Below are 6,157 nucleotides of genomic sequence, written 5' to 3'. Positions count from 1 at the left end.
GATAAGATGAAATATAAAGACGCGCTATCGTAGAAGGTCTGCAGTCCTCGTCGTCAACCTTTTTTTTATTTTCACGCACAGCGGGTGGCACGCAGAAGCGGCAGGGCGACCGCCTTTTTTCGGAGAAGGGCTGGCCAAGGTTGAAGTCCCTCGAGATGAGATGGCGACTTGCCAAAACTGATCCTCGCCACGCGGAGCGAAGCGCGGCAAGGAAGGACAATACGCCACCTCCAGGACGTCGACGACGGCAGGAGCTGGCGTCTTGGCCGTCGCCGCTTGCGCGTACCTCGCCGAAGCAGTTCCTATATCGCCGCGAAAAGGGCGTCTTGTCCACTTGCAGGTGGAAAACAATTACTGTGCCTCGAAGGGCGAGAGAGAAAGATCCAAGTCGACCTCGACGCGACCACGCGGTCGAGTTCGTGCTGGAGAGATCGGGGCGCGCTGGCACCCAGATAAGGTGCAACACGGTGCGAAGAAAAAAACAAAGAATGAAAGAAAACAGGGGAAACTAGTGATGGTGCCATGGCTCACTCATTTTTCTTTTCAACCACCGGGTCCTACCAAGCGTTCTTGCCTCGGCAAGCAATGAGTCATGCAAGCTCTGCTCTTGTATACGTGCGTGTGTGTCCAGGCGGCAGAATAGGAAAACGGAACGACGCGTCTTCAGTCACTCGAGGCTGTGTGAGAAAAAAAAAAGGGATTAGTCGACTTTGGGCTAGAGGAAACGGTCAGGCACCTCACCTTGGAATCGGCAAAGGGTGGACATGCAGTGGTACCTTTTGTCCCCTCCAGATAGCACCGGAAGCTAAGGTAGTGAGAGAGCACTGCCGATGTGGTGTAGTACATCGTCGTATCATCTTGCGACTCCGTGGTGTGTCGTTATCCGGCAAAGCCTCGACGATGTACCGATCGGAACATTTAAGCGTTTTCGTATAAGACATATATACTGCCGAGCACTGCAGAGATAGGTATAAGGAAAGACAACGATGATCATAGCACATGCTACCGCCCGCTTCTGCTCGTCATCTGCTGTAACTTCACCAAACCTGCAATCCTGGTGCCAGCCGTTGATAACTGGGCTCAAGAGTATATTGTCACGTGGTCGTGACGGTGGAGAACCGAGATGTTGAAGCGGCAGATATCTGGGTAAGTTCAACGAAGCAAGAATGTGATTACAGCGGCTGGCAATATCGACAATCAGATAGCAGACGAAACACATCAGCATTTATGTGTTGCGCGTGTACCAGCAATTATGCTGGAGTATACGATCGCAAGTTTAAGAATGTGGATGGATTTTCAGCTAGCGTGTGCAATAGATGGAGAATCGTCGACCACATTTTAGAGCGTACCAATAAGTTTCAGGCGTGGCTTGCGCCGAGTGATTGCATCTGAGAGAGAGAATAAACTTTATTGAGACAGGTTTCGTGAGTGAAACCCAGTCCCGACGAAACGGAGGCCGAGTTCTAGAAACCTCCGGTGAAGTATGAGAGTAAGCGTCTCTGCGCTGAGAATGAACCCATAAACAGCCTTGCCTCACCCAGCTAAAGCCTAGCTACGACCCATAAGCAACGTAGACACAGCCTGCATCACCTATAGCTATGGCCTGAAAGCATTCCCCTCACCCCTTTCTCCAGCACAGGGTAGCCAGCCGGTCTAAGAACTGGCTGACCTCTCTGTCCTTCTGCTTGAATTTTCCTCCTCCTCCTTCTTCTGAAAGCAACCAAGAAGCAACCAGATTAGATTTATTTATTTTTTATTTATGAAATACTGCCAGCCTGATATAGAGGCCTTAGGCAAAAGTGTGGCATAAGTACACAACACAGAACAAGCTCGAAGTATTGAATAGAACTGCACAAACAAAAAAAAGAAATACATGACTTACTATTCCGCAAATCAATGGCATTGGCAAAATATGCAAAAGCAACGAAATGAAACCAATTGCACTGCAGTTAGTACTCGCATAGCACAAGGTACTCACATTGAGTATTTGCATAGCAGAAAGCATTGCAGGTACTCACCTTGCACTTACATAGCACAAAAATTTCTTTTCATAATTACCCAATGTCACTGTTCCAGGTCTTGTGCGGCTTGCCCCCGTATTCTAGAATGCCCTTTATCAAACGCTGACTTGAGAGAGTCAATTGAAGCTCCGTCTCTCGGCATAATTAGTCACTGCGTATCATCAATAATCTGGAGCAATTACTGAGAAGCGTAGTATCGCGTTCAACCGAACAGCGGGGCTTAACCCCTAAGCAATACAAATCTAGAACGCGTTCGACATTGTCCTTTAAGATCGGCTGGCACACTGGTTGACTGTAGGCGTAGTTAGCTGCACGTCTCTCGTACTCACAGCAGTTCTTTCCCCAAATGCTTTTTTTCTCCATCTCTTATTTCATTTCCTAAGAGTATGGTAGCAAATCGAGCGAATGTCTGGGTTACCTCCTTGGCTTGGCTCCTCTTCCTCCGAGAGAGAGGCACATCCAGCGCGTAAACCTGAACGAAAAATCACACTCACTTAGGATTAGCATCAGAAAATTAGCATGACTAGCGCGTAGAAGCTGAGATTACATAAAACAAAAAAAAAACCCTGAAAATTGCACGCTTCAAGTCGTCCTCGAAACGCTGTGTCTCTCTGACAAACCAAATACATACAGCGAATGCACTCCGCATAGAAAGATATAAGGCGCAATACAATAAAAGTTCTTGTTTACTAAAGCGCCGTCCTTTTTTCCCATAGCAAGTGACCCGTCAGCTCGTTGTGTCCGTTTCACTTTTTCCTCCACTTTCACTCCCGATGGCTTCGTCCCGGGTTTATCAGCGGGGGCCACAACCCCTGAAAAAGAACGAAAACGGCGCACAGAAACTCCTCGAGGAAACCTGCGGTGAAGGTTTCCGCCACTTCCGTCAGCAAACAAACAAACAAAAAAATCTGGAGGAGCGCCTCTTTTGCTGGAGCTAAGTCTGAGAAAGTTGCGGCCGCCGTGCCGCCAACCTCGTCAAGAAGGTGCGCGGATACTTCTTTGGCAGCGTGTCCCACGCGAAGCGCTTAAACGAAAAGCACGAGAACAAACGGTGCCCAAACTCTGCAGGCAAGGCAGTGCGGAGCACCTCGAGTGTGTGGTGAAAGAGATAGTGTGAGAGCGAGAGTGAACAGCAAAAGGCGCTGACAGACGGCAGAGTGCAAAGGCAAACAACAAGTCCGTCTCCGGTTGCAGCAGCGTCTCCCACGGAAGACGCCGCCTATCGAGGACTCACGTCTTCTTTAACGCCGCCCCGTGACGATAGCTCGAATGGCAGCGGCCATTATTCGGAGCAATTCTTGCGGACGCGCGAAAATATATCGCTGTCAATCAAGGGGCCTTAAACGGTTCTCGAGGCGCCATTCAAGGGTACTTCTTTCTCGACCGCGGCAGCGGCCGCCGGAAAAAGAAGACGAAGAAAGGCGAGGGGCTGGTGCTGCTCCCGCGGACAGCTCTCGCACGCTCTGTGTAGCTGGCCGGGGTGCCGTGTTTTCCAACGCAAACACTCACGCACGTTTCGAGCCAGCGTCACTCTTTCGTTAGGCGTCGGCCTTAACAAAAGAAAGGCGAGAGCGTGGCCGCAGGCTGACAAACGCAAGAGAGTTGTGGTCTTCTGGCGAGGTGGTTTAACGGAGAGGGGGGGGGGGGGCAAGATGGGAGCCAAATAGGGAAGGGGGAGGGGGTATGTTTGTGAATCAGTGCTGTTTGCATGAAGGGGCGCCTCGAAAAAAAAAAAAAAGAAGGAAGCACGTCCAAACAACGAAAGTGACCAGCCCTCTAGCTAGAGACCTGTCAAGAGCTGAAACATGCCTTAGAAAAACAAACGCTGCCCTCTTTCTTTTTTTTTTCTGTCTCTTCTTCGTTCTAAGATGGCGGAGATTCTGCTGGGGTGTTCAAGGAAAAGGGATATCAAGGAAGTGAAGAAGAGTTGCAGGGACTAACACATGAGGAAAAGGTTCAATTGGGAAAAGGTCGCGCTTAGGGCTGCATCAATAAAGGTCTTCCCGCCATTCCCCTAAGTCTCTTTACGGACCATGGTGGTTGAGGAATAAGTTTTGAGCACCTCGAAAAAACACAGTGTGCCGTGAAGTATAGAAGAGCACACCAAAGATGCTTGTGCTCTTGATGCCTCTAAAGAAAAAAAAAAGATGAAGGCAGTTTTGAGAGCAGCTGAAGAAATGAGTGATATAGATAGGATGGAAATATACAAATGGGAAGCAGAAATCTAGAAGAAGGACGCCGTGAACCCCTAGAGCACCCAGCCCGTTCCCCTCTCTCAAATGTCTTCAACTTGGACGTTGACACAGAAAAAGAAAACAACAAGGCAAACAGTCAAAAAGAAGACAAATTCTATTGAGGACGTGGTGTGTATACATGGGAGCTTTGTTAAACCTAAACTTCAATCAGAAAATGAAACTCTGGAGGGTTAGGAAAACACGGTGTGAATAGAATCATTGTGCGGCTCTTTCGCTGCCCTGTTTGTTAACTCGTCTATTCATCTTTTGTACTGAGCCTGTGAGGCTTGAGAGTCTCAGTGGGCTATATAGAAAGGCGTGTTTTTTTTTTCTTGGACGGGACACATAAGCAGGATTATAACTCGCAACATCCAAAACTGAAGCCCCAAAACAAGCCCTCGGTTTGCAGCACAGGGGAAGGACTAAGCCAGGTTGGTATCCATCACCTGGTATGCGTGTAGATTAAATGGGGTGAAGTGAGCTTGATGCGGACGACTTGATACGTAAATACAGGGAAATCACGTAATACGGTGTCTTCTTAGCAGTGAATGAGCTTGCAACTTGTAATTATACATAAATCGTTAGAAAGAATAGAGAAGAAAAGAAAAGGCAAAATATGGCGAAGCCGGATTGAAGTCTGCACTACGCAATATTGAATAGTCAAGGAGACATTGAACAAAAAACTGTAGTATCGACGTGTAAGCCTTGGATTCTATTATACAATTTGTATGCATGTGTGTAGCAAGTGTGTGTTGCTGTATGCAAGTGTGTAGCGGTTACCACCACCACCACTACCCAACAGCAGCAGGAGGCAGCAAGCAGCAGCAGCGGCAGGTGGCGGCGGCAGTGGAAACGGCGGCAGCAGCAACAGCCGTCGTCGTCGTCGTTGTCGTCGTCGTCGTCGTCGTTGTTGTTGTTGTTGTTGTTGTTGTTGTTGTTGTTGTTGTCGTCGTCGTCGTCGTCGTCGTCGTCGTTGTTGTTGTTGTTGTTGTTGTTGTTGTTGTTGTTGTTGTTGTTGTTGTTGTTGTTGTTGTTGTTGTTGTTGTTGTTGTTGTTGTTGTTGTTGTTGTTGTTGTTGTTGTTGGGTGAAATTCGATGCAGAGCTACACTGACGGTTGTAAACATAGAAGAATCAAACCAAACCAAAAGTCGCAGAATTATTACAGAGAAAGCTGCTATGAGATCAAAACGCGGGTCACGCGCGGCGTCTTAGTTGTCCGGCGCCGCCGCCGCCGCCGGGGTCCGTAACCAGTATCAAACGAAAAAAAAAAACCCGGTAAATAAAAAACACTAATGACATCATGGGATGCATGTCTGCCCAGTATTTTACTTCCGAGGTCACGCCAGTGCTTAGAACTCAGTAAATAAAAAAACACAGCATATCCATGGAGGGTGATGAATCATCCATCAGCTCGTCCGTGCTTCCATCCGTCCCTTCGTTCTTACTTCCGTCCGTCCGTGCTTCCATCCATGCATCCGCACGTTTGTCTATCCGTCCGTCCATCTAGTGAACACTCCAAGTACCGCCTTCTCGCATCTTGCATCCTCTGTGGCACATACTCGCTCTAGAGAGGGTATGTGCCACCGGTGGCTACTTGCTACTACATATATACATCGGAGGATGTACAGACCCAGGCCTTGAAGAGCTTCGCCCCTAAAACACCAATGACACAATGGGATTCAAACCTGGGTCCACTGCATGCCAGCCGAGTATTATACCACTGAGCCACGCCACTGCTTGGAACTCGTTTCAAAATTGGCGTTAGGTAGGTTCGACGTCGGGAAAAAAATCGCGTTCATATGTGAGTATAATAAAGCATTTTAGAACATCAAAGGAACAGCCATGCGTCACACAATGCGCATTGCGTAATAACAAGGTCGTCGTCCGATGCTCCATTGCAT

The 6,157-nt window shown here is 48.3% G+C and overlaps 1 long non-coding RNA gene across 1 annotated transcript; it reads right to left on the bottom strand.

Annotated features, from left to right (window-relative positions):
- Positions 1-512: 512 nt before the first annotated feature.
- On the bottom strand, positions 513-1,052 carry LOC142817290 (uncharacterized). The gene is made up of 2 exons (XR_012895151.1): positions 742-1,052; positions 513-677 (listed from the first exon to the last, which is right to left on the bottom strand). It is a non-coding gene; the product is annotated as an uncharacterized LOC142817290 (long non-coding RNA).
- Between the last annotated feature and the right edge of the window lie 5,105 nt (positions 1,053-6,157).

This window comes from Rhipicephalus microplus, chromosome 5 (genome assembly GCF_043290135.1).
Source record: "Rhipicephalus microplus isolate Deutch F79 chromosome 5, USDA_Rmic, whole genome shotgun sequence".
NCBI lineage: Eukaryota > Metazoa > Arthropoda > Arachnida > Ixodida > Ixodidae > Rhipicephalus > Rhipicephalus microplus.
The sequence above is the reverse complement of the archived record's forward strand: the minus strand, read 5'-3'. Positions and strand labels throughout refer to the sequence as shown.